The following is a 26,545-nucleotide window of genomic DNA, read 5'->3' as shown; positions in this document are numbered from 1 at the left end:
AGCGAGGACGAGGGAGAGGTCTTCTGTGTGGTTTCCAAAAGGTGCTTATTCTGTTGAAGGTTCCAGGGACTAAAGACAAAAGATAGAGTGGGTACACCAACTTATATATGAGGGAGGAGCAAGGGCGTGTGTACAAATAATAAACCAATAGGGAAGACTTAGGGGAGGAGCACAAGGTGGGGTTACAAAAGGTATAAACCAATGGGGAAGACAAGGGGAGGAGAGCAGGTCACATGGGCCAATGGGGCTTGGAGGAATAGGGGAATTCCAAAGGGGGCAGAACAGGCAGGGGGTTGGCACAAGGGAGGATTGACAACTTAATGGGAGTGGGAACAGGGAACGTTCAGGAACAAGGGGCAGGTATCAGGGTGGATTGGCACAACTGGGTAGGAAGGCACAACTGGGACTAAACTATTAACATAGGAGGAGGGGTACAACTTAACAATACAGAGGGTAATTGAGTCAAATATAATGAACAAAAATGCACCGCAACAGTCATCAGCCATTGGCTTTTGGACACGGTGGAAGCTTCCAGCAGCTTCTCACAGGAGCCATCACTGTAAGAATGATGATATAGCCCTGCTACCTAAAACCAGGCCTTGCAAAACCAATACACTCTGGGACTTCACTAATTGTAGAACTCCAAGTAGGAGCCACCCAGGGAGGGTAAATCCAACCTCATCCCACAGGCAGCTCTTTAGGAAGCACTCCAAGTGTCCCTCTGAACATCATCCCCACAGGAATCCTGAGCCAGCTCTGCTGCATTTGACAGCACTTCTGCAAATGAGCTGGAGCAAGGGGGAGGCAACATTGACTGTAACTGCTGCAGGCTGGGGGTGAAGGAAGGGCTGTGGACACAGGTGCTGAAATGGTCCAAAATCCAGAAGGATGCTGGAGAACTGGGAAGCAACAAGTTCTCACAAATGCTGAAATGATGGAAGCCCTTTGTGTGAAGTTCCCCAAAGGAACTCCCAGAGGAGTTGATGCTGTAATAAGTAGTATCAGAAGGCACAAATGTACTAACACTAGGACATGGTCTATATCACCTACAGGCAATGGCTTAGAAAAAGATTAAGTATATATTTTATATAAGTTATTTATTATAGTATGCATATTAAACTATGTCATGTGTTGCATTAGAGATGATAAATTACATATATGATAAATGAATATATATTATTGGATGCATTTTTATATATTTTGATAAATATTTTAATTTCATTTAGATTTGATATATTCCCTCGACCCGGGAGAGTTGAAGATGTACCACCGTCCAAAACCTTCTGCTCACACAGCAGTCAGCCTGTGGGTGTGTGCATGCACACCCACCCACTGTCCTTGCTCTTCTCGCCATCTCGGGGCTGCTGTTTGCACAGAATTGGGATGGATTTAACTCAGCAGACCCACAGGTGGGGTGTCCAGCTTGTCATGAACACTGATGTGGCAAGGCACAACACAGCTCTCAAATCACTTACATTATCACACGTGCTTTCTTTCCTGCTGGGCACTGAGGAACTCTTAAAAGCACCAAAGATACAGAAAAGACGTGTAAAGAATTGGCATCATGCTACTGCTGGTATCATGGAGGAAAATCTGTTGGCTTTTTAAGGCTGTTTTTAAGTTTCCAAAAACTAGGAAACCTGCTCAGCATCAGTAGTCCAGTTCTGAATGGTTTTCTTGACTTGGCAAAATGGGGGTGTCAATTGTGGACTCCGTCCTTGGTTCAAATCACCTGCCCTGACGTGCAGACAAAAGCACCACCAGCAGCAGAAGCTACGTCAGTCACTTTTCTCAAAAAGCTGACTTATATTTGCAAGAGCAAAGGAAAACATGTCAGACACTGTGGATTAATGGCAAGACTCTGAGAAACATTTACAAAGCAAAGGGCGGCAGCTTCTCTGGGACACTCCTTGTGCTCCAAGGCAGCTGGGCTGCCCTGGCTGCCCAGGATCCCACGCTCCATGGGCTCTGCAGAGCTGCAAACAGGGAGCCTCAGCCCCTGGGAACCTCAACCTTTGGGAACCTCAGCCCCTGGGCAGGAGTGGCCTTCTCGGTCTGGATGGCTGTGGCCATCTTGGTCTGGATTGCCTGAGGGCAAATGCAGGGTGCTGGACTTGTGCTCTTGGCCGTAGTCGAGCCTTGCAATGCTAATCCTGTTCCCTGTCTGAAATGTGCTAAAAGAGGGACTTGTTTGTTTCCAGCTCTGCACAGCATTGATTGGCGCCAAAAAATACTGAAGAACTAAGGCCTGAACAACAGGCCCTGAGCCACAGCTGCTCTCCAGATGACTCCTCCAACCAAATGTTCTATGTATCTGCTCCTTAACCAAGCAGTACTATCAACATGATCTATGTATCCATTCATTGGTGAAACACATCTTCACCTTTCAGCATTAAGAAACTGGACAAGGCCACACCTGGCCTTGGTTCCTCCTTGAGTCCAGGCCAGGCTCAGGGGTAAAACCAAGAGGAGAATGAAATCAGATGTCCCACACCAGAAGCTCTGTCAGATCGCTCATTCAGCACTATCAAAGCCAGGCTACTCTCACAGTTCAGTCAGAAGCCTTGTGGCCAGCAAAGGTGGGGGCACCACACAGTTTCACAGTTCTCAGCTGTGGCTCTGCAGGGCTTGGCTGGGACAGCTTCGTCCAGCTGATGTGTTGATCTGGAGGAAGGATAAAGTATTAGGGTATCTGATGACTGTCGTGGTTTTAAAGCAGTAACTAAAAAATTACTTACTTTTTGTTGTGAGATATGGATTAGAACAAGAGCAAAACAGGCTTAAAACTTAAAAGGAAATAAAGAAAGTTTATTAACAAAATTACAAGAATAAAAACACCAGAATAAACTTCCAGAAAACCTTTTTATCTCCCACTACCCAACCATTCCTCTGGTCACATGACAACATAGAGACAAAAATCTTTGGAACTTTAGTGTTTAAAACAGTCCCAATTCCTGCTAGAGTCTTTTCATCAGTCTTTGTAGAGAAACAGAAGCCTTCTTCTGCTAATCTATGGAGATTCTCACAAGAAAACTATTTCTGTTATAGCTTTCTATTTTTCTGATGCCAGCTGCCCAGAAATCTGTCATCAGAGTTCACTCTTCCCATTTCACATCACTCTGAGGTGTGTATGGGCCATGAGTTTAGGGATGTCATTTTAAGGAAGAGTTATTCAAAGGCAAAAGTCCCCTTCATCTGTCTCTGTGAGCTTTGCTGGAAAACAGTTTTCTCATTGCCCCCAAGGCTTTAAATCTTCGCTTCGCTCTGTTCCAGCACTTCACTGTATCACAATTACTCTACTTTTTGCTCAAAATCCAAACTTTGAACACTCTATTCCTCCCTATATACTCTGTCATGAATTAAAGGAGTTTTTTCAGAACACTATTGTCCATCTCCATAGCTTTAACAGAAAAATATTACAGCTTATAAAGCATCTCCTTATTCTCTACCTCTTCTGAAGCTTAATTCTTTTCTTCACTGTCTCCTTCATGTTGATTGTCTCTCTCTCTCTTTCTGTCTCTCTGGGAGAAAGTAGTAATCTGTATGTTTTATCCAGGTAATAAAAGAATTAAAGTCTTGGAAAAGCTGCAGATGTTTATAGTGTCAGGTTTCAGTCCAGCAGCAGAAACTACAAACTAAGCCAAGCTGGCCGGCTCCGTTTCTCTTCCTCTCCCCCCACCCCCACCCTCCGTCCTCTGCAGCCTTGTCCGGCCTGGAAGGGGGGGGATGAGGAGGCCAAGACAGAGCCTTGTTACCTTGTCAGAAGCAGGAAACCCAAAGAGAACAAGAGAGCTCTGACTTTACATCTTAAAGGGGTGTTCACAAGTTGATCTCACTATTCAATGGTTAAAACTGCTGTCAATTCTTAGAAATGACCGATAATTGGTCAGGAGAAAAGACTCCCATCAGCCACCAGCAGCTTCAACTTCCTTAGCTCCCAAAACCATCTTAAAGGTAAAGTCACCCCATGACAATGATGTATCTTTCTTAAGAACTAGAAGCAAGCTTCTGTAATAATAATGAAGTGCATTGCTGAGCTTAACCTTTCCTGATTCTTTTTCGCACTTTTGCATGATAGTAAATCACACTATTCCTTCAGCTAGTGTGTTGGTGTCTCCGACCCTCCCCACCATCAAAACAGAGACAGTCAGTTTTGCACTGTTATAAATACCTATTATAATACTGGCTTTTTGAAAAATATTGAAATGGATATTATCTGTATAATGTTAAAGTAATTATGCTATAGTTTTTTTCTGCCATTAACTAAACTTAGGTGCAGTAGTGAAATAGCTGATATGGTTATGCTTGTGGTAGTTGAATTGCCTGCATGTTTGGGATAACATCCAATGAATGTATGATGAAGGCTCCTGCTACTGATATTGCAACTATCAGCACCTACAGTCTGAAGAAGGTATGGACCAAAAGCCAAACTGGAGGTGATCATAAGAACAGACTAAAATCACAGCCAGGGAATGCATGTGCTCTGAAAAGGTGGTCCTGAGGAGGAGTCATGCTAAACAGTTCTTGGCACATGTAAACTAGTTTGAGGAAAAGTTTAAATATGTATAATTGTTTATAAAAATGCAACAGGCTGATACAATAGAAAATATATATAAAGGGTGTCTCCAAAATAGCAAGTGTGCTCTTGGCAGAACACCAAGCATCTGGCTGTTAATCTTTGCTTTATTATCTTTGTTTCCTATTGTCCTTTATTAGATTTGACCAGGAAAATGAACCTTGTTTTTCACAGCATAAGACCTGCCTCTCTGCCAGCCCATTTCTTGGAAAACACGCATAATCGCTATCTCCGCAAACAAAATTCCCACTTTGAAGCTTCTTTTTTTGCAGGCATGTGAGAAAAGTAGACACTTCCAGCTTTGGACACCTCTGGAAACTAACTGCTTTCAGCAGTCACAACCCTGAAATATCAACCTCCTTCCTTCACCTTCCCACTGGGAGCTCACACAGAGAGGCCTTTTGTCCAAGAATACCCACAGAAGAGCTCAAGCATGGAGCAGTTTGAAACGGAGCTCCTTCAGTGTTTAAATCTCCTTTTATCAAATGAACACACACCAACCTTTCCCAAGGGGAAAGCAGGCAGGAAGGAGAAGCTCCTCTCCCAGAACAGCACGCTCTGTACTTCCTTCTGTTCTAGCTGGAGAGCAGAGGCCATGGGCTACTCCTCAGTTTGGGAAGGAACACATGGAATTGACCTGATTGGGAGGGCAGCAGAGGGAAGTTCCCCAAAGAGAAGAAAAAGATGCTCTGGAAGCAAAATATTATGGCAATATTTCTGCAGGAAAAAAAAAAAAAAAGCGGGGGTGGGGGGGGAAAGAAGAAGAAGAAGAAAAAAAGAATAATGGAAGCACTTCAAAAAGTTCCCAGACAGAAATTTCTGCCCCAACACAACAGCCTCTAAGTCTCTGTGGTGTGTCAGGAAGCGCAGGAATGAACCTGCAAGGCTAGGATACACGTTAGTGGTCTCTGTCCCCCAAAGCACAAGCAGCTCCCCAACAAGACTTCAAAACAAAGGGAAAAAACTTCCTCCTGCATCTCTCCACAGGAGCTCTTGGGGGTATCTCTCCATTGCAAGACCTCCTTTGTCAGTCTGCATTGACAAGAGTTGCCTGCAGGAGGCATTTATATTTGAACTCTCCTAAGATCAGATGAAAGAAGAGGTAATTTCTGAGGAAAGAACATGCAACTCTATTTGTGAAGACACCAGTGTGAGACTGCGACAACTGCAGGCCATGAATCCCTCGTGTCATGAATAAAATCTCTCAAGAAATCCACCCCGGTTAAAATACTGTGTTTAGTTAAGTACAGTTAATGTACTTATTCCATTTGTAAACCTTGTACCCCTTGTTTACTCCGATGGTTATTAGTAATGTTAATTACTTACTGGTTTCTGAAGTGTTTTAAAGGGTCTTATGATACACTCCTCTAGCCCTTTCCCTTACTTCCTTGCTGCTATGTAACAAAGCTGCTCCCATGGGGACCGGGCCACACTAACAAAAGATACCCATTAGAAAGGTATGCCACAGAAACTGCGCCCAGGGATGCTGTGCCACACTAGAACAAAGAAAGTCCCATGAAGCTGTGTAACCGAGTAATATGCAAACTAAGGCATGCAGGACACCAAAACAATGAGCTAGCAGAGGAATAAAAGGACAAGAAAACATTTTCTAGCAAGCTATGATGAAAGATCATCTCCCTGCATCACCTAAGCCTGCTTAGAAACCATCTTCCTGCGTCACCATGACCTCAAGAGGATTGGAAGGGACTGACCTCCCCCCTAGACAATGAAGCAGAACAACAGGCCTCCCGGCTACTGTCATGAGGACGGAAGCCCCAGCTCTGCAGAGTGGGTTGCAAAGCTGAATTGTGCCTCCTCATTGGAGCTGCCAGAGTGGGAATGGCCGTGGTGCAAGCAACCCCTTGGGCCCCCCAGCCCAAGAGCTGAATCCTAATAAAGGCATCAAACAGGAGTCTTGTTTCCTGGCCAATTTCTTTCACTTGCATAAAGCAACATCCATCCAGGGTGCAGCACGTTAGCTTTGATGTCAATGCTGACAGAATTGCTGCCCCTTCCTGCTGCTGCTGACTCCGAACAACAAGAAATGTGCCACTTCTGCCAAAGACAGGCAGAGATGACCAGAAAAAAACCAGCGAGTCTGTTGAAAAGGAGGCCAAAAGAATGTTTTCTAACATCCCCTTTTCACTCGATCCCCAGCGAAGACAGAAGACAATGAAGACATCCTTTCCCTCTGTCACCAACAGTGACGCAGGCACAGGATACAGTGTGGGGCTAGAGCTTGCCAGTGCTCCCAGAGCCCTCTCCAGGGCCTTCCCCTGCCGGGCCGTGTCCGGACAGCCCCTGGAGCCGCCGCGCTGTGCCCGCAGCCCCGGCTCTGACGCGCTCGTCCCCGCCGAGTCTGGACCATGCCGGGGCCGCGCCAGGCGCGTGTGGGGCTGAGCGCAGCGCCCCCCTCAGGCCGCGCGCCGCCGGCGCAGCCGAGGCCGTTGCAGCGCGGCCGTTGCGGCGAACAGTCGGAGACAGGTCGGGACCATGGCGGAGGTGCCGCTGCCCGCCGGGCTCAACGCCAAAAGCTTCCCCGCCAAGCTGTGGCACCTTGTCAATAGCCCCTGCGTCCTCTCTGTGCGCTGGGACAGCCAAGCCCAGGAGCTGCTCATTGACCGCTCCCTCTTCGAGCGGGAACTGCTCAGCCTGGGCGGCGACCAGGGGCCAGCCCCGCACACCTTCAGAGCCACTCAGTTCCGCAGCTTCGTCCGCCAGCTCTATTGCTACGGTTTCCGCAAGGTGCCGGGCCAGGCTGGCGCGGCTGCGCCGGGTGGTGCCGGGGCCTGGCTCCACTACACAAACCCCTGCTTTCGCCGCGACTGCCCCGAGCTCCTGCGCCGCATCAAGCGCCGGACCGCGGCCAACAGGCAGCCACCGGCAGCGGGCGGGGACAGGCGCAGGTGCTTCCGGCAGCTCCCGAGGGTGCGGCCACTGCCGGACGGGCGGGAGAGACGCAGTGGCTTCAAGGCGCTCCCCAAGGAGCGGCCGCCGCTGCCGCCCAGGCCCCTGCCCAGTGGCTTCCTCCTGCTGCACAGGGAGCGGACGCTGCCGGACTGGCGGGAGCTGCGCAGGCCCCAGCCCGGCCGCTTCCAGCAGCGCCTCAAGGAGCGGCCGCTGCTCACCCGGCACCCGCCCTGTGGCTTCCACCTGCTGCACAGGGACCGGCCGGGGCCGGCCCGCTGCGAGGGGCCGAGCCGTTTCCAGGAGCTCTACGGCGAGTGGCCGCTGCCTGCTGAGCGGGAGCTGCTCCGAATCCCGCCCTGCGACTTGCTCGGGCTCCACGGGGAGCGGCCGCTATTTCTCGGCCGGGAGGGGCCCCCCAGCCACTTCCAGGAGCTCTATGGGGAGCAGCTGCCTCTGGCCGACCGGGAGGTGGTCAGGAGCCAGCCCTGCAGCTTCCAGCAGCTCCACAGGGAGCAGCAGCCCCCAGCCTACAACCCACCAGGTAGGAAAAGAATTCTAGCCTTGCTTTTCCAAAAGGTCATGAGAATTGGCGGTTGGAAGTGTTTTCCCACAATGCTGTGTCATTCTGAGACAGAAATTGTCAAGCCTGCTAGGAAGGGGGTCCTAGAAGGCGAAAAGGTTCTCTGCCTGGTTTTTCTGTGATGTTGCATCCAAGGCAGCAGTAGAGCTCTGCATCCCAAAGCCACCTTCTGGAGCCTGACCACAAGGTGTTTGGATTCTTGCAGCCACTCCAGGCACGTCAGCCTCCAGTGCTCCACCTGACAGTGCCGCCTGTGCAACAGCATCAACGGCCTCAGCAAGGAGCGCACTTAAGGAAGAGGAATCTCCATCGCTGGATCTTGGCCTAGCTGTGGAGAAAATGATTCGGGAGATCAGGAGATCCCTGTCTGAGAAGTCTCCCTCTGCTCAGGTAACCCCACTGGATGGGAATAAAAGGGGCTGGACCGAGAGCTCCGTGGCTCAGAAGCACCACCTTGTGATGGATTGCCTGAGCGCTTGGGTGGGGTGGTGAGACTCCCAGCCAGAAATGTGTGCTCTGTGTGTGGCTTTGCAGCACACAGCCCTGGGCAGTGCTGGGAACGAGCTCTGCCCTTACTGACAGCTGTGTTGGCAACAAGGAGAGCCCCTGGCTTTCTGCTGGCTGATTTCTTACAGCTCGTGGGGTAAGCCAGGGTCAGAGCATGAGGGCACATGCCCTCATTTGGTGTCTTCTGGTTTTCTGCGTTCACGTTTTGCCTCAGAGGTCATTTTGTAAAAGCTTCCACTCAGCCTTGGCCATGGACTCCTGAATTGAAAAGATTTATCATGTGAAGCGTGTGGGGAGTGTTCCACCCCCCCGCCTCTGCTCCCTGCCCTTTGGGAGTGGAGAAGAGTTATTGTAGCCCTGATGTGATTCCAAGGAAATACTGAGTGATCTTTGGGTTTCTTTCTTTCTGCTTTTCATTCAAGGGGAATATTCATGTTGCCTCCGAGTCCTCAGGAGGGGAACCCGTGAACGAGGCTGCAGCAGAGGAAGCTTCATCTGGCACCGAGAACTGCGGTGACAGTTCCCCGGAGCCTGAGGAGCCTGGTAAGGAGAGAGCCCACATTGGTTTGAGCCCCATTGGCCCATGGCGGCTTTGAGCCTGTCCCTGGCAGGAAGGGAGATCAGGAGAGTTGAGTTCTTGTCGGCAGGCTTGGTGCTTCCTGCTGCCTTTAGTTCGAGTCCTGCACTGGCACAAGCTCCTCAAGCCCTGCCCTCCACACTTTTCCAGAGGCTCTGACACTGAGTCCTGTGCTGTGACAAGAGAGCTGGGAGTAAACCTGACCTTGTGGCAGCTGTGTCACCAAGCTGGGTGTCCCAGTTTTGTGCTGAAGTCCGTGGATCAATTTTCTGCAGCGTGACAGGGGAAACCAGGCTGAGCACCTCTTGTAGTAACAGGGAGAAAAAAGAGTGAAAAATGAGGGCAGAAGTCCAAATCACTGACTGTAGTACCAGTTTGCTGGTATCTGCCCTGAGACACAAGGAAAACAAAGAGAGCAGAACATCAGAGGCCAATTAATGGAAAAATGACAAATCCGGTAACACAAGAAAAAGCCTGAGGGACCCCAGATCAGTGAGACTAAGAGGAGAGAGGAAGCCCTTTGGATCCAATCCTCGGCCAAGTCGGTGCAGCCTGCAGGCCTTCTAGGGAGCTCTTTCCCTACCAGCTTGTCCTGTCAGAGCTGATGGTCAAGCTGGAGCATCTGCTGCTCACTGTAGAGGGCAGTTTGTAGATCTGACATCATGGAGCTGCTTCATGATTCAGCTCACAGCACCCTTCAGCCTCAGCCACTGCAGCGAGGCCTGAGGTCTTTCTGTCAGCACAGAGAAAAAAAACAAGTCCGGCCTTCTTTGTGGCAGCTGGCACCGCCTGTGTTTCAAGCTCTCGTGCGTGCCATTTGCACTGTGGGAACCGAGATTTTATTGAGATACTTGAATGCTTCACACAGTTTTGGAAACTTGGAAGGATCCCTGTTCTTGAAGGAGCAGGCTTCAAATTCCCAAGGGAGAGTCTGCCTTTCAGACCATCTTCTCCAGTCCCTGATAGGACAATGGCTGCCCAAGGGAAACAGGGCCCCACCCACAGGGGCCAATATTGACTCCGTGTTCCCTTTGCTTCCCAGATGCCTGAGAGACGTCTCCTGGAGGGCTGCCCTGCACGGCAGGAAGAGACAGAGGGAGGGCCTGTGACCATCAGGCAGGCACATGTTGCAGTCTGTTTAGTTTATTTTATTGTTAAATTTAATGGTTTGTTCCTGTTATCCCCCTATGGTTTTGTAATGGTTTTACCCACTTGTCAGTTTTGTAAACCCCTCCCCTTTTTCCTGAACCTTCCTTGTCTATCACCTTTAGCCTGCCCCTAGTCCCTGTCGGTCAATGTAAACCCAACCCTCTGTTCCAGCATGTTCCTTGCCATTCATCCCTTACTCGAGGCCCCATTGGTGTTTTAGCTGCCATCCCTCCCATGTATTCCTCCCATTGGCTCCATGTATTGTAAACCCCTCCTTCGACTCCTCCTTTGTTAAGTTTTCATTGGTCCTCGATTTGTACCCTCCCCTCTTTAAATTTCAGAGCACAGGCGTGCTCAGTGCTCAAAGTCCTTGGGTTCCTGTGTGCCTTTCCAGCCCTCGTCCTGTCACCGCTCCTTTTCCCTCAATAAATCCTGTTCCTGGAAAGCTGTTTGGACTCTGGGTCTCCTCCATCTCCTCACTGAAGCCCACGACGCTAATATCCGCAGAGCCTCGAGTGGCAGAGAAGCTCTGAAGGTCCTTTCTGGGGAAAGCTGCTTCCAGATCGTTCCCCACTACTGGCGTTGCCAGCCGCCAGTGAGCAGAGCTAGCCCAGGGGTGACGGGCCGCGGTGGGCAGCGTCAGCTTGGCGCCCAACGTGGGGCCTCTTCGGCGAGAGGAGACCCCCGAAGGAGTCGTTTTGGATTACAAAGGCTTTTGGGCGGCAGCTACCCCGGTTGCAGCAGGCCGGTTTTTGTCCGGCAGCACTCCCGGGGGAAGGAGTGACAATCTCTCAGCGCACGAGGGACCGCTCCTGGGGCTTTGGACATCTCCCACAGCCAGTGTCTGGACCTGGTAAGTTTTCCCCGGTGGGGGGAAAAAAGGGGGGGCGTGTGTGAGCCCTTTGTTAACTCCCCTTGGGGGGGGGTGTGTCCGGTCCCCTTGGGGGGGGGGGGGGGGGGGGGGTGTGATCCGGGTCCAGACCCTTATTTTTAGTTCCTTAAGTTCTTGTTTGCTGTTGGGGGGTGGTGAGACTGCAAAGCCGGGGGTGTGAGAGATGGGTGCGCAATTGTCGGCTCCGCAGAGGGGGATTTTTCTCCAAGTTGTGGGAATCCTTGAGGGTGGGCAGAAAAAGTTCTCACGTGGGTTGGTGAAGAGGCTTGTGCGCTGGCTCTTCCTGCACTTCCCCCAGGTGTCCCCCGAAAGTATTCCTTCGGTTTCGTTTTGGAATTCGGTCGGGTCCAAATTATCTGCCTTAATAAACCAGGGGGACAAGACGGCAGCTAAATTAGTCACGCTTTTTATTTTAATTCGGACTGCTTTGATTGAGAAAAGGGGAGTGCAGAGAGAGCCAACGCAGCCTTCCCCAGTTTCCCCATCCCCAAGTTCCCCTACCCCTGATCCCAAGTTGGGGGAGACCTGCGGGGCAACCCGTCTAACGCAGGGCTCCGAGCATGGCAGTAGTCTCCCTGGCTCCCTACGTCTCCCTCAGAACCCTTGCCCTGGCAGCCCTGGCCAAGCTGCCAGAGCCCTTATCCAATCCCCTACTTCCCCAGTTAATGACCCAAAGTTGAAAGTTTCCCAAGTTTATGACCCCTTGTTAAATAAAGTTGTTGATTCCCAGTTATTTCCCCAGAACCCAAGTTCCCTTAGTTTCTCTTATTCCCAGTGTTCCCCTATGTCCCCTAACCCTTTACCCGACCCTCAAAATGGTTCCCAAAGGACACAAGATGGTGGGGACCGCATGGTCGGACCCCTCCCTTGTGCTCCTTCTTTCCAGAACCCCTTCTCTCCCTCAACAACCAACCCCTTCCTCCCTAGCCCCTCCCTTCCAGCCTGCCCTGACTCCTCCCACTTTCCCTTGGGTTGGTCCTCCTCCTCGGGGGTGTATCCCCAAAGTGTAACCTCCCAAAACCCCACCCCTTCTGGCCGCTGCTCCTCCCTCCAACCCTCCTCCTCAGTCGGTCCTCCAGCCCCGCCTCTTCCGGCTTCTGGTTCCCACGCCCCTCCTTCTGGTTCCCACGCCCCTCCTTCCGGTTCCCATGCCTCCCCCTCCGGTTCCCACACTTCGGGAACGGGAAGTGACAGGCCTGGAGACCAGAACCCGGAACAGGTTGTGATTCCCTTTGCCACACCGGTCACTTTTAGAGGAAGGGGAGGGAGGTACCGAGAATGGGAACCCTTCTCCTTCCAGACAAAGAGGGAGCTGTGCAAAGCCCAGAAAGAGTTCGGCAGGAGAAGTGAATATTTTAAGGGCCTATTAAAAGCCACCTTCTCCGCGAACGAGATGGTCCCCCACGATTTAAAAGAGTTGTTTGCCTGCCTACTTTCCCCAGCTGAGTATAGGCTGTGGAAAGAGAGGTGGAAGAAGTCGTTGGAGGCCATCCTTCCTGAGCTGCTGCGCAGCGAGGAGTCCGCGGTTGACGCGGACGAAAACCCCCTCTCGATAGATCACCTGTGCGGCGAGGGGAACTGGGAGAAGCCAGAAGAACAGGCCAGGGCTTTGCCCCGGCCTGTCTTGACTAAAATAATGGAGGCCGCTGAAAAAGCATTTAACATCTTACCCGGGGGGGGAACCCCTGACCAATTTCTCAAACATCAAGCAGTCCCCCAATGAGCCATTTACTGTATTTGTGAACCGTTTACAGGAACAAATAGAAAGACAGGTTGATAGACCGGAGCTGCAAGAGCAGCTTATCCTCGAAATGGCAAAAGCTAATTGCAATGACATCTGCAAACAAGTTATTTTCAGCCTACCCTTATATCCACCGCCAACCTTGGACGTCCTCATTGATGCGTGTGAGAAGAAAGTGCCATTAATGGGGGCGTCCAGGGTGCCACCACCACCACAGGCGGCCAGGAGACCACCAACGGCAGCAGTGACCCAGCACCCGTTGGGGCACATCGTCATCCCACCGGCTAGATCCACGCAGTGCTACCGATGTGGACAGCTGGGCCACATGGCGAGGAACTGTCCTGTCAACCACCCTCATCAGGGACCTATGGGGAATGGTTCAGGGGAGAGGGCACGTGAGGGAACATCTAATGAAAAAAACTAGGAGCGCGGCGCGGACCTGCCCCGCGTGATGCAAAAAATGGGGCAGGTATCGCAGAGGGGGGGGAGCCTAAACACTGGACGAGGCAAATATCCCGGACGCGACATCTCATCACAATCAAAGACATCCTCTTCCGGTCCCAGCACTGGACGGTGGTAGCTGTGGACCCACTGGAGGGGAATCAACTGGAAACTGGACACGACTGTAAGTTTATCGCCATCGGGGACACTAAATACACACCCCCGGAGATTGAGATTTCTCCGATCACCTTCCCAGGTGGTCCGGAGAACCTCATTCTCCTAGCGCGCTGCATTCACCCACCATATTTTCTACCAAAGGGGCAAGTTATTGCCCAAGTTATTCCAGTGCCTGAAAAAATTCCAGTAGACGACCACGCGCCAGGCGTCTACTGGGCAGAAGTGGTGGGTGAAGATAAGCCTATCATAGACTGCAGCGTCAAGCAGGGTGCTAAATTTGTCAACATGAAGGGTCTGCTTGACACGGGGGCGGATGTGACGATCATCCCCGAAAGGAGATGGCCGTCACATTGGGAGCTGCAACCTGTGGCGGGGAAAATACAGGGTATAGGGGGCACCCAATTGGCTCGAGTATCAAAGAGCGTGGTACAAATTGCGGGGCCGGATGGGCAATTGGCAAATTTGCGCCCATTTGTTGCAGACTTCCAGGTTCCTTTGTGGGGGAGGGACCTCATGTCCCAATGGGGGGCAAGAATTGAAATCCCGAAAACCCCTCGGGATTTTTAGTGGCGGCCACTGTAGAGCACCCCTTCCAGAAGCTAGATTGGATCACAGATGAAGCGGTCTGGATTGATCAGTGGCCGCTCAGGAAAGATAAATTAAGGGCGCTCAACGAGCTCGTGGAGGAGCAATTGGCGAAAGGCAACATCGTAGAAACAACGAGCCCTTGGAATTCTCCGGTTTTTGTCATTCGTAAGCCAGGGAAGGACAAGTGGCGGCTCCTCCACGATCTTCGTGCAATAAATAAAATCATTGTAGACATGGGGCCCCTTCAACCAGGGATGCCTTCCCCAACCATGCTCCCCAGAAATTGGAATTTGGCTATAATTGACATCAAAGATTGCTTCTTTCAAATTCCTCTACACCCTGAAGATGCCCCACGGTTTGCCTTCTCGGTGCCCACCCTTAACCAAGAAGCCCCAATGAGGAGGTTCCACTGGCGGGTATTGCCCCAGGGCATGAAGAACTCGCCGACTATCTGCCAGTGGTATGTCTCCTCATTGCTGTCTCCCGTACGCGCCAAAATGGGGGAGGTCATCATCCATCCATGGATGATGTCCTAGTGTGTGCCCCTCATGACGATTTACTTACACAGTCTCTTGACCTAGTGGTTAAAGTTTTAACATCTGCAGGTTTTCAACTCCAGGAGGATAAGGTTCAAAGGATGCCACCCTGGAGGTATCTGGGTCTGCGGATTGCTGAGAGGACCATTGTGCCTCAAAAATTGGCCATCAACAGCAATCCAAAAACTTTGGCAGACCTCCACTCTCTGTGCGGGACCTTAAACTGGGTCAGGCCTTGGCTGAGCCTCACTACTGAAGACCTAGCCCCCCTCTTCATACTTTTGAAGGGGGAGAAGGAGCTAAGTTCTCCTAGGACCCTGACCCCAGAAGCAAGGGAAGCATTAGAGAAGGTGCAGGATGCGCTAGTCGAAAGACAGGCGCATCGGTATGAACCGAGCCTGCCCTTTGAATTTATTGTGTTGGGAAGACTGCCACACCTGTGTGGGCTCATCTTCCAATGGGACCAGGGCTCCAGGGACCCGCTCTTGATCATAGAGTGGGTTTTCCTGAGTCACCAGCGGTCCAAAAGTGTCCGGCCACAGGAGCTGATGGCTCAGCTCATCAGGAGAGCTCGGGCTAGGCTTCGGGAGATGGCTGGGTGTGACTTTTCATGCATTCGGGTGCCTGTTAGTTTGTCTTGGGACAAAGCGTCCCCAGATAAGCTGACAAAGGAGATGTTCAATCAGCTACTACAGGAGAACGAGACCCTCCAGATAGCTCTGGATAGTTACTGTGGGCAAATTTCGGTCCACGCCCCTGCACATAAATTCTTTAATACAAAGTTTAATATAATTCCGAGAGAAGTTCGGAGCAGAAAGCCCCTCAAAGCTCTGACTGTTTTTACAGACGCATCCGGAGCCTCTCACAAGTCAGTAGTGGCTTGGCAAGATCCTCAGACTCAGCAGTGGGAAACAGATATTAAATATGTGGAGGGATCTCCACAAGTTGCTGAGTTGGATGCAGTCGTTAGAGCCTTTGAGAGGTTCTCTGAACCTTTCAATTTAGTTACAGATTTGGCTTATGTAGCAGGGGTAGTTGCAAGAGCTGAACATGCAGCTCTCAAGGAGGTCTCCAATCCTAAGCTGTTTGAGCTGCTTTCTAAATTAATTTATACTGTTTCCCACAGAAAGCAGCCTTTCTTCGTAATGCACGTGAGGTCGCACACGGAGCTCCCTGGCCCGGTAGCAGAGGGGAATAAAATAGCTGATTCCCTCGCTGCCCCTGTTTCAATGGCTCAGCTTCCTGATGTATTCCAACAAGCCAAGCTGAGTCATCAGATGTTCCACCAGAATGTGCCTGGACTGGTCCGCCAATTCCACCTGCGGCGAGACCAGGCCAGAGCCATTGTGGCCACATGCCCACACTGCCAATCTACCGCCATGCCATCCCTGGGATCGGGAGTCAACCCTCGAGGCCTGGGGAGCTGCGAGGTGTGGCAGATGGATATTACACACATCCCCGAGTTCGGCAGGTTTGTACATCTTTCCATCGACACCTTCTCAAGTGCTGTCTTTGCCTCTGCCCACACAGGAGAGAAAGCCGAGCATGTCTGCAAACACCTTATGCAGGCTTTCTCTGTACTGGGGGTCCCCAAAGAAATAAAAACAGATAATGGCCCAGCATACACCTCCAGGAAACTGGAGGAATTCCTGCAGGAGTGGGGAGTGGAACATAAGAGAGGCATCCCACACTCCCCCACAGGCCAAGCGATTGTTGAGCGAGCCCATCAGTCGCTCAAGCGTGTCCTTTTCCACCAAAAGGAGACTGTGAAGGGCTGCACGCCACAAGAACGGCTGTGCAAAGCCCTTTACACGCTGAACTTTTTAAATTGTTTGGATCAAGACCCCAACCCTCCAGTGACCCGGCACTTCCAGACTTCCAACAGCTACCAGCTGAAACATCGCCCTCCAGTGCTGGTCCGAGACCCTGAGACCCAGAAAATCATGGGCCCTTTTGATCTGGTGACCTGGGGGCGTGGGTACGCTTGCGTATCCTCACCCCAGGGACTAAGGTGGATCCCACAAAGGTGGGTGAAGCCTTACATCCCTAAACATCCGAGTAGGCCACCAGATGGAATAGGAGATGCTAGTGCCATCGCGTCCGGATGAGCCACCCCCAACCCGAGGAGGAGGAGGAAACAACCCTAAACCCTTTTATTATGTCAACTTGCCTTTCAGTTAAGTTATGTTTTGTGTTTGTTTTGTTTTAGAAAGAGCCATCCCTGAAGATATGACAGCCCCAAGCGTCGCCGGGATCATGTTCGGTGTGATGTTGGTGGTGACCCAGATGGAAGGGTGGATCGTGCCTCAGCCAAAGCAAAACGTGTGGGTCATGCTGGCGAAGTCCCTGCAGCGTGACGAGCTGTGCCTCTCCACCGGAACAGTGGGAAACCCACTGACAACATGCCTGGTGGGGATCCCTTTAAAACCTGAAGAGTTCCCCGACTCCCTTACCGCTTTAGTTCAGAACGCCAACCAGGGGAGGCCGGCTCAGCGTGTCGTCCGCTCACTTCCATCTTACAAAGTCAAACGGCCTGTCAGGAACCCCCTCCTTCTCTGGAGAGACTGGCAGGCCACACTGGAGCGGGCGACCAATGAACCCCAGGAATTCAATCTCCTAGATTCCTCCCCGGCGTCATTCTGTGTTCATTTCCGTTATTATCCCTCTGACCCTGCCCCATATCCGAAAGTTGTGCAAGTTAACAAGCAATTCCAAGCAGCAAAATGGTGCCAGAACATTGCACATATAAAGATGCCCTCAACCCTCAATCCTACCCCTCTTCGATTACCCAAAAGTTTATTTTTGATTTGTGGAGATCGGGCATGGGCAGGCATCCCCTCTCGCCTTCTCGGAGGGCTGTGCACATTGGGCCGGTTGTCCCTGTTTTCACCCAACACGACCCAAATTGACAATTGGAGCCAAAAGAACAATTCGGCCATCAAGAAGCGCAGCCTGAAGGACTTAGATCCAGACTGCGACTCTGAAATTTTCCATTGGAGTAAGCTAAAACGGGTAGCAGTGTCAGTTTTTCTACCTTGGTTAGCCGCTGCTTATTGAGAGACCGCCAGCTCTTCACCAGTCTTCACAGAAGTAATTGTGAATGCCAGTTTATTTCTATCTTTAGCACACTTTTATAGGGTTCTACAGGGTCTGCAGGCAGAACAAGCTACTATTGGCTAACACACACAGTTTACATTTTTTCTCTTACACACAGGGATATTGTTTTGCTTTACTCTCTCTTCTGCATGAAGGTTTCAAGGACTTTAGCCCTTAATATCACGACTTAGTTCAAAGGCTGGTTTGTGCATACAGGCCTTTACTAATATATAAAATATAGCAACAAATCCCCCTTTCTCTTTTTGCACAAACCAGGCTTTGGATAAGATAACATACAACTTAGACTGTCATCTCAATTAACATTATAAGTAAAGTCCGTCCCCCTTCTAGCACAAGAGACCTCAACCATCTAGTGATGCCCCAGCTGGCGAACCAACTTCCAATGGGATCACTATCTTCCTTCAGGGCATGCAACCCATCCTGTAGCTGTTGTAGTTGCTCATGGATGGAAGCTGAATGATCAGTAAGATCCAAGCAGCACATGCCTTCAAACTCTCCACAACCATGTCCTTTGTGCTAAGAGCAAAAAGTCAATTGCAACTTGATTTCATAGTACTGCATGATATACACTACTCACATCAGCTGAAAGCTCACTTAACATTGTGGATGTTAAGTTTAATTCTTTCCTAGTCCAGCAAGCGAGCCTTTTTAGGGTGGCTAAACTTTAATTCATTCAGGCTTCGCCTTGACTGTTTGATGTTCTTCATTTTGCTAGCTACATTCAACAATTGATGTAAGCTTGGGTGGAACAAAGTGAGTTTCCCAAGATAACAGGGTCTTCTATGTGGATTAGCAGGAATCTAATTCCATGCTCTATCTCCACAGATTAGGAATATGGAACTAGGTGATCATTTTGGTAATTGTCCTGTGAGATTGCACCACGAATAAAGGCTTTACTTTCAGTGGTAGTAACGAGATCAGCTATAGGGCTGACTGCAACCCAGTGCTGCATTACTTTGTTAGAATGACTTTTTGTCGGGGGTTCAAACATTATCTATCCACCTGAGGTATTGGTGGAACATAACAAATCTAATTCTTCTGAGGGTTGTAACATTAAGAACTTTGGTAATTTTTGCTTGCTAACAGGCTTCAAGTTGTCTTAATGTGAAGCCAACAGTGCGACTACACTTGCAACATTGCCAATTGATTCAGTTGAGTCTCGTTACTAATTAAACCTTTAAATGCCGGAGGATCCCATTCAGGGACTCCTACGAGACAGGTGCGAAAGGATCTCCAGGGGTGGCTAGGCTCAAACACATTGACCTTTGGCCAGTTCAATGTGCCAGAGTGACCCATATGTTCTGTCACTTTTGGATGTTAGTTAGCAGAGAGTTGGTCATGACTATACACAACACAATTACCATAAGCATTTTACCATGTAAATGACACCATATTTGCAAACTCACAGCTAAAACTTCAATTGTTAAATGAACTTTCGAAGATGCTTACACTACCTCTTGAAGGGGGAATGCTTATACTTTATACAAACATAACAATTACTATACAAGCTAAACACTTAAACTATTATCTAACTACTTTTAACACAGGTGCTCTGGTATATGTGTAGTCTAAGTGTGAAAGCAATTTGCTAAAAGGGTAAACACACAACTACAGTTTGCTTTATATACAGTTAAATGGAGTCTCTTCTTAGATCTTCTACAGAATTTCTCCAGCACGATTCAGTCCTGGAACATTCACTGCTCTCGTGATGTCAGCTGGCAGTTGATTGGTGACTGAGGGCTTTGATGTTCAAGTGTTCTTCAGATCCTTCAAAATCTTAAAACAAAGGATACCTGAAAATTGGTAGAGACACAACATCATAATAACAACATAAAAGTTCTGTTGGCAACTGTCTGTATAGTGTTCAGACACAACTGTGTCCTGACAGGTCCACTTCTGATCCATGTCTGGAGTACCAAGGCTGTGTGATGACATCTCTGTTCACTGGATCTCGTGTGTTCAGAGGCACACAGTCTGGTCAGATGAACAGGTGACCTTTCTGAACCTGCCAACAAAACACAGACACTTCTCTCCTTGAGGTTAATAAATTACACTAATTAAATGCTTGTGGGGCATCAATCTCCCCCGTTTTCTTAAAAAAAATAAAAATGAGATGTACTTCTGTTATAAGCAACAACATCAACACAAAACCATATACACAATTAATAAGAACTTATACTAGTTAAAAATCAATTAAATCTTAAACATTATTAATAAGGTATATAATATAAAACTGCTATTAATTACTAAAACACTGCACCAGCATCCCATAGTTAGCAAACAAACAGAAACAAAAAAAATCAGTGAAGGATTGGATCATCACCTCCGGAAAATGATTCTCCAAGCCCACTTCAAAATTGATCCAGCTGTCATATTAATAGGGTCAAATTGCTGAGTCAAAAAGTGACTCAATTACTGATTTGGGACAGAAAATATCTGGATCTGTTGGCAAACATTCTATCCAGGTAAAGTCAAGGCTTGGCCAGGGCCTTAGGCTTTAAACTGGAAAGATGCCTCTTAACTCATTTCTAAAACAAGGTTCTCAATAGTAGCAGCTATGAGATGCTTACAGTACAGCAAACTGTTAAAATGCATTTGTACAAAGCAAATGATCAGGAGCCTTAGGTACCAGACCAATTAAACCATGCAGCAGTTGGTTTAATCTGAAGCCTCTCCCATGGCAGCTGACCTTCAGCAATGGTACATCTTCTTAAAATTCTGGAAACACTGAAAATAAGAAAGCTATGACAAACAAAACTGCAGAGATTGCAACAACCAATAGAACTCCTAATGGAGTCAAGGGTGTCACAGACTGCATTCACTTCTATCCACAAGCAGGTGTTCACCAGTGTTCCATCACAGCTGTCTCAGCTGTGGCCGTCCTCCTCTCTCTAGGAAAACAACTATACTTTGCAGTTTAAACAAGTGTCTCCAAGAAAACATAAAACAATTTCAATCAAACAATATCTAAACTCAACAATAATTATATATGACAAAAGGAAATAACAAACTTAACCTTAAAAGAATATCTAAGTTAGAAAACTTAACTTAAAAACATTCAAGCCTAAACATTATAAAACTTGACTATCCTTAATTCTATTAGCACTTAATCTATATTAAATGAAAACATAACTTAATCTTATTCTGTTACTACAAAAAAGCAGCTAAAAGTTTGATATATACCTTTTAAACACAATATAACAATAACATGGATTCACTATAAAGATTATAAAGATGTAGCAAACACATCACAATTCTATGTCATCTAGCTTTGAAAATAACTCACAATAACTGCAAATGTTACTAAAAATACTTGTTCATAACAGGAATTTGCCTAGTATATGTTTAAATTGGTTAGGATTTTAAAGTGCAGTTTTTCTGAAGAAAAACCACCACAACAACATGGGATTTGGCAAGTTGCCATCCAGCTTTTGTAGCACTTTTCAAAAACATTAAGTCCAATTTTTAAACTAAAACCCAAAATCCAAATTGGTATATATGCAGTTATATGTGTTTATATAACAAAGGACTCACATTAAAATTCCCTTATTAAAATTGTGGAAAAACCAAGCAAATAGATAATATATACTTTAACTTAACTTTGTCTTGTACAGTAAAGTTCTCTTAACTAATTATTTTTTAAACCACAAATCTCTTCTATAGATAACATTAATTGGAAAAAGGTTTTCCTAAAAGTTGTAAATCACACCATATTTTAACCTTGGGTTCTAAAACCAATCATTGCAAGGCAACTTCTGTTAAGCACTTTTTTCCCTTTTTTTTTTTTTTTTTCTTTTTTTTCTTTTTTAAACCTTCAAAGAACCACAATAATTTCTCTAGTAAAACTCTAAAAACTGCAATTGCATAAACTCATAATTACTTAAAACACAAAATTAACTCCAAAAGGGTATACAAAAACACTCTGAAAACCCAATAAATCACGACCCTGCAACAAACCAGGCACCATCCCAGTGCCCCCCCCCCGAGAGAGGGAGCGGGGGGGTCGACCGCCCGCCCCGCCGCTGCTGCAGCTCTGCTCTTATCTTTCTTCACATTCTCCACATACTCTCGCAGCGAGGAAAAACGGAGAGAAAGAAAAAAAAACCTCACAAAGTTAACTTTAACAAATCCAGTTTTTTTCTCTCAATCTCTCTTGTCGTTTGCCAATAGAGGAAAAAAGGGCACGAATTTGCAAAAGCAGGCGATTTTACACGGAAAGTCTCTCACGGCCAGGTGCTAACAACAGGGATCATTGCGGTTTATCAGCTTCTAATTACAAGGATGAATTTTGGACTAGATACCATATAGTTTGAGATTTTTTGACTAGTTTGTCTCTCTTTGAAGCTGTCTGAGCCACCTGTTTCTGCTCAGTTGTTTCTGTAATTGTTCAGAGTGGCCTTGGAACTTTTCTTGTGCTGCTTCTACCCCCAGGGTGCCTTTGTTCTCTGCGCCCACCTCGCTCCCTCATATCTTCCTGGTTCGGGTGGAAACCAGTCTAAATCTGGCTTCTTTTCTTCCAGGGTGGTAAAGATGGAACTTAAATAAGGTTGTAGTGCTAAAAGTGACTCCAAAAATGAAGCAAATAGTTCTGGATGTATCACATCCTGCCATAACCGAACAGATTCTGTTCGTTGTTTCAGCGTTCCCTGTGGAACTTTTTTTTCTCATTATTTTCTTCTCCCTAACTCTCCCTCCCTCTCTCCAAGGGCAGCATGATAGGAGTGCTTCCCCAGCAGTGGGAGGTAAAGGCATCTGCCGCTGTGACGCAGGTAGAATTACTGGGCTCACAGCTTCAGCATATCTCACTTTTCTGTTTTTTAAGGTATTAATTACAATCTGCCAAGTTCGACCAAGAGCCACAGTGTCCTTGCTCTTTTCCGTAATTGCCGTTTCCCATATCAGAGCCGAGATATCAGTCCGTTCTTGCACCGCAAGAAGCAGTGAGCACTGCAAATGCTCATGACAATTAGCCCATATAATGAGCATATCCAGGTCCTTTTCCCTGGCTGCTCCGCCTCGTTTAACGAGGATGCAGAGAAGCAGTTTATCTGCTGCCCCAAATTCCATGCTAGCGGCTCGGCGGCAGGGGGGAAGGTTGCGAGCCTTCTACCCCGCCCCTGCCTTCGGACTCCCCCAGCGACTCACCCCCGTTGTTTCGCAAGCCGCCTATCTGGTACCAATCCAAGGCAGCATCTATCTGCACTCAGATCTGCTCCACCAACCTCGGTCCAAGGCTCCGTCCCACCGTGTGTGGATCCACTGAAGCCCCCCTGCCTGCAGGGTGTCCCATTCAGAGCGCCAAATATTGAGAGACCACCAGCTCTTCACCAGTCTTCACAGAAGTAATTGTGAATGCCAGTTTATTTCTATCTTTAGCACACTTTTATAGGGTTCTACAGGGTCTGCAGGCAGAACAAGCTACTATTGGCTAACACACACAGTTTACATTTTTTCTCTTACACACAGGGATATTGTTTTGCTTTACTCTCTCTTCTGCATGAAGGTTTCAAGGACTTTAGCCCTTAATATCACGACTTAGTTCAAAGGCTGGTTTGTGCATACAGGCCTTTACTAATATATAAAATATAGCAACAGCTGCTCAAGCCCTTGGTGAATTAGGCCAATTTGAGTGCTGGGTAGTAAAACAGGCCAACTTAACGTCAACCGCGCTAAGCGACCTCCTCGAAGACGAGGAAATAACCAGGCAGGCCACCCTACAAAATCGGGCGGCCATAGATTTCCTGTTGCTCCTGCACAATCATGACTGCAGGGAGTTCGAGGGGCTCTGCTGCCTCAACCTAACATCTAAGAGCCCCAACATACGCCAGACCATCGACCAAATGAAAAGCATGGTCCACCAGATAAAACAAGAGAACAAAGACTGGGCCACCAACATCTTTGCTGGCTGGGGACTGTCTGGATGGCTCTCATCCATTTTAAAGACTGTTTTATGGATTGTTTTTGTCATTTTCATCATTTTAGTAGCGTTTGCAGTTTTAAAAAGATGTTTAATTCAATCAGTTATGCACCTTGTATCCCCCTCCCCTCAAGTAAACGTCAGTGCACCTTTTCCTCCCTCCTCCTCACCTCCTCCTTCTCCCGTGCCCCAAGACTGGTTCACTGAACCCTCTGCACCTCCTGCCGATGCAACCTTCTCCTTCTGAAAAAGAAAGGGGGAGATGTTGCAGTCTGTTTAGTTTATTTTATTGTTAAATTTAATGGTTTGTTCCTGTTATCCCCCTATGGTTTTGTAATGGTTTTACCCACTTGTCAGTTTTGTAAACCCCTCCCCTTTTTCCTGAACCTTCCTTGTCTATCACCTTTAGCCTGCCCCTAGTCCCTGTCGGTCAATGTAAACCCAACCCTCTGTTCCAGCATGTTCCTTGCCATTCATCCCTTACTCGAGGCCCCATTGGTGTTTTAGCTGCCATCCCTCCCATGTATTCCTCCCATTGGCTCCATGTATTGTAAACCCCTCCTTTGACTCCTCCTTTGTTAAGTTTTCATTGGTCCTCGATTTGTACCCTCCCCTCTTTAAATTTCAGAGCACAGGCATGCTCAGTGCTCAAAGTCCTTGGGTCCCTATGTGCCTTTCCAGCCCTCGTCCTGTCACCGCTCCTTTTCCCTCAATAAATCCTGTTCCTGGAAAGCTGTTTGGACTCTGGGTCTCCTCCATCTCCTCACTGAAGCCCACGACGCTAATATCCGCAGAGCCTCGAGTGGCAGAGAAGCTCTGAAGGTTCGGTCTGGGGAAAGCTGCTCCCAGATAGTTCCCCACTCCTGGCGTTGCCAGCGGCCAGTGAGCAGAGCTAGCCCAGGTGTGACGGGCCGCGGTGGGCAGCGTCAGGCACAATCCCTCTGTTTTACATCTATAGCTTTCTGTAGTTCTGTAGTTCTACTTAGTAATGCTTATAGTTACGTTTATAGATTCTAATGGTCTGTTTCTATAGATTGAATTATTTTATATATTTATATATAATATAGATTCTATAGAAGCTCTCTGTTTAGAGATCTGTATAGTTAAGTGTAGATATAGATAGTTAAAGATGTGATATATTCTTTATATGGAATTGCATTTATAGATTTTCTGATTGAAATTTATATATGTCGAGAGTAAAATTAATATACATATATACATATATAGACAGTTCTATTTATAAATGCATATAGGTATATTTGAAGAGAAATATAGATGTTCAGAGGGATAGGTTTCTGTTTGTGTAGCCTTAGGCTGCATTTTAACCTCTTTCCCCCCTCGGCTGCCTTTTTCACCTCTTGTTTTTCCCCCTGCACCCCTTCTGTCCCCTCTTCCTGTGCTGGGTCCGAGCTAGGGCCGGGCCCGGTGGAGCAGCAGTTCCAGCGCCAGCTGTCCCTGGAGCGGTGGGAGCTGCCGGTGGCCCCAGGCACTGTCCCCTGAGGAGCTGCTGAAGGACGGTGAGACTGAGGGGGCCGAGGAGGCGGTGACGCTGAAGGGACGGTGACCTTGAGCTGCTGGGGGCACTGAGGGCTGTGGGGGAGCAGAGTGCGATGGTGGCACTGAGGTGACAGGGAGGTGGAACAGGCAGAGGGGGGTGCCAGCTCTGAGGAGACAGAACGGGTCAGAAGGGACTGAGAGGGGTGAGAGGACTGCGAGGGGCTGAAGAAACTGAAGGGGGGGCTGGGGTTTTGCTGAGAGGACGGCGGGGCTGAGGGGATGGAGGGGCCAGCAGGGAGCACAGAGGGGTCAGGGACTGCAGCTCTGCCAGGCCTTGGAACCAATTCCAAAGCCTCCACTTTTGCCACAGCTGCCCTGAAGACCTTGAGGCCAGCCAGACACTGCCAGGAGCCAGCAGGGAGAAGCTGAAGGCCACGAGCAAGAGCAGCGAACAGGGAGCTGCTGCTGCTGCCACCCCGAGAGCCTGGGTGAGGCCACAGGGCCGGTGAGGCCGCGCGGTGCTGAGGGTGGCGTGGGCTTTAGCCGTGGGCGCTGCCCGGCTGGGCAGGAGCAGCCTCTGCCCATGCTGGGGCTGCTCAGCGCTGCTGCCCCGGCCGGCACAGGGGCTGTCCTTGGGCAAGGCAGCTGTGCCGGCAGGGCCCGGGAGCTGTGCCAGGCTGCCGGGGGCTGCGGTACAGTCCCACCGCGCCTGCGCTCGCCACACACTGGCCCGCTCGGCCTGCTTGTTCTTTCAGCCCTCCTGGGGAGGCTCTGAGGTTTTCCCTTCCCTGCTGGAAGGGCAGGTGCTGCCAAGGGAAAGGTCCCAATAATGACTCGGTGTTCCCTTTGCCTCCCAGATGTCCCATCTGCTGTCCTTGTCCAGGAGAGCTGCTCTGCACAGTTGGAAGAGACTGAGGGAGAGGCTTTGAAGATGGGGGGGCTGAGTTCCCTCTGTTTAAAGAAGAACGGACTCATGCATAAAGAGGGATAATTATGTGGCTATTTATATATGTATATACGTATATTCCTATTTGTATAGAAATATTTCTATATATATGTTTTTCTATTTATGGATGTATTCTTTGTACATATGTATGGATATATACACATACATGTTTGTAATTTTGTACGTGTATATAAGTATACATATATGTTGTTACAGTTGTGTTAAATTCTATCTCCTTATACCTAGGAGATACAGTTGTGTATATTTTGATTGATACAATTATAGTTATTTTGCTCTTTAAATAGGTATATTGGTATTTGCATAGGTAGATAGGTGTATTTTTATATTTTTATCTGTATGTTGATATAGGATAAGGATTGACATGATATGGGAT

At 48.5% G+C, this 26,545-nt stretch overlaps 1 long non-coding RNA gene across 1 annotated transcript; it reads left to right on the top strand.

Annotated features, from left to right (window-relative positions):
• Positions 1–24,931: 24,931 nt before the first annotated feature.
• Positions 24,932–26,128, top strand: LOC131592763 (uncharacterized). Its single transcript, XR_009280703.1, has 3 exons — positions 24,932–25,225; positions 25,576–25,693; positions 26,063–26,128. It is a non-coding gene; the product is annotated as an uncharacterized LOC131592763 (long non-coding RNA).
• Positions 26,129–26,545: the final 417 nt, after the last annotated feature.

The sequence above is a fragment of the Poecile atricapillus genome, chromosome Z (genome assembly GCF_030490865.1).
Source record: "Poecile atricapillus isolate bPoeAtr1 chromosome Z, bPoeAtr1.hap1, whole genome shotgun sequence".
NCBI classification, from domain to species: Eukaryota; Metazoa; Chordata; class Aves; order Passeriformes; family Paridae; genus Poecile; species Poecile atricapillus.
The sequence above is the reverse complement of the archived record's forward strand: the minus strand, read 5'-3'. Positions and strand labels throughout refer to the sequence as shown.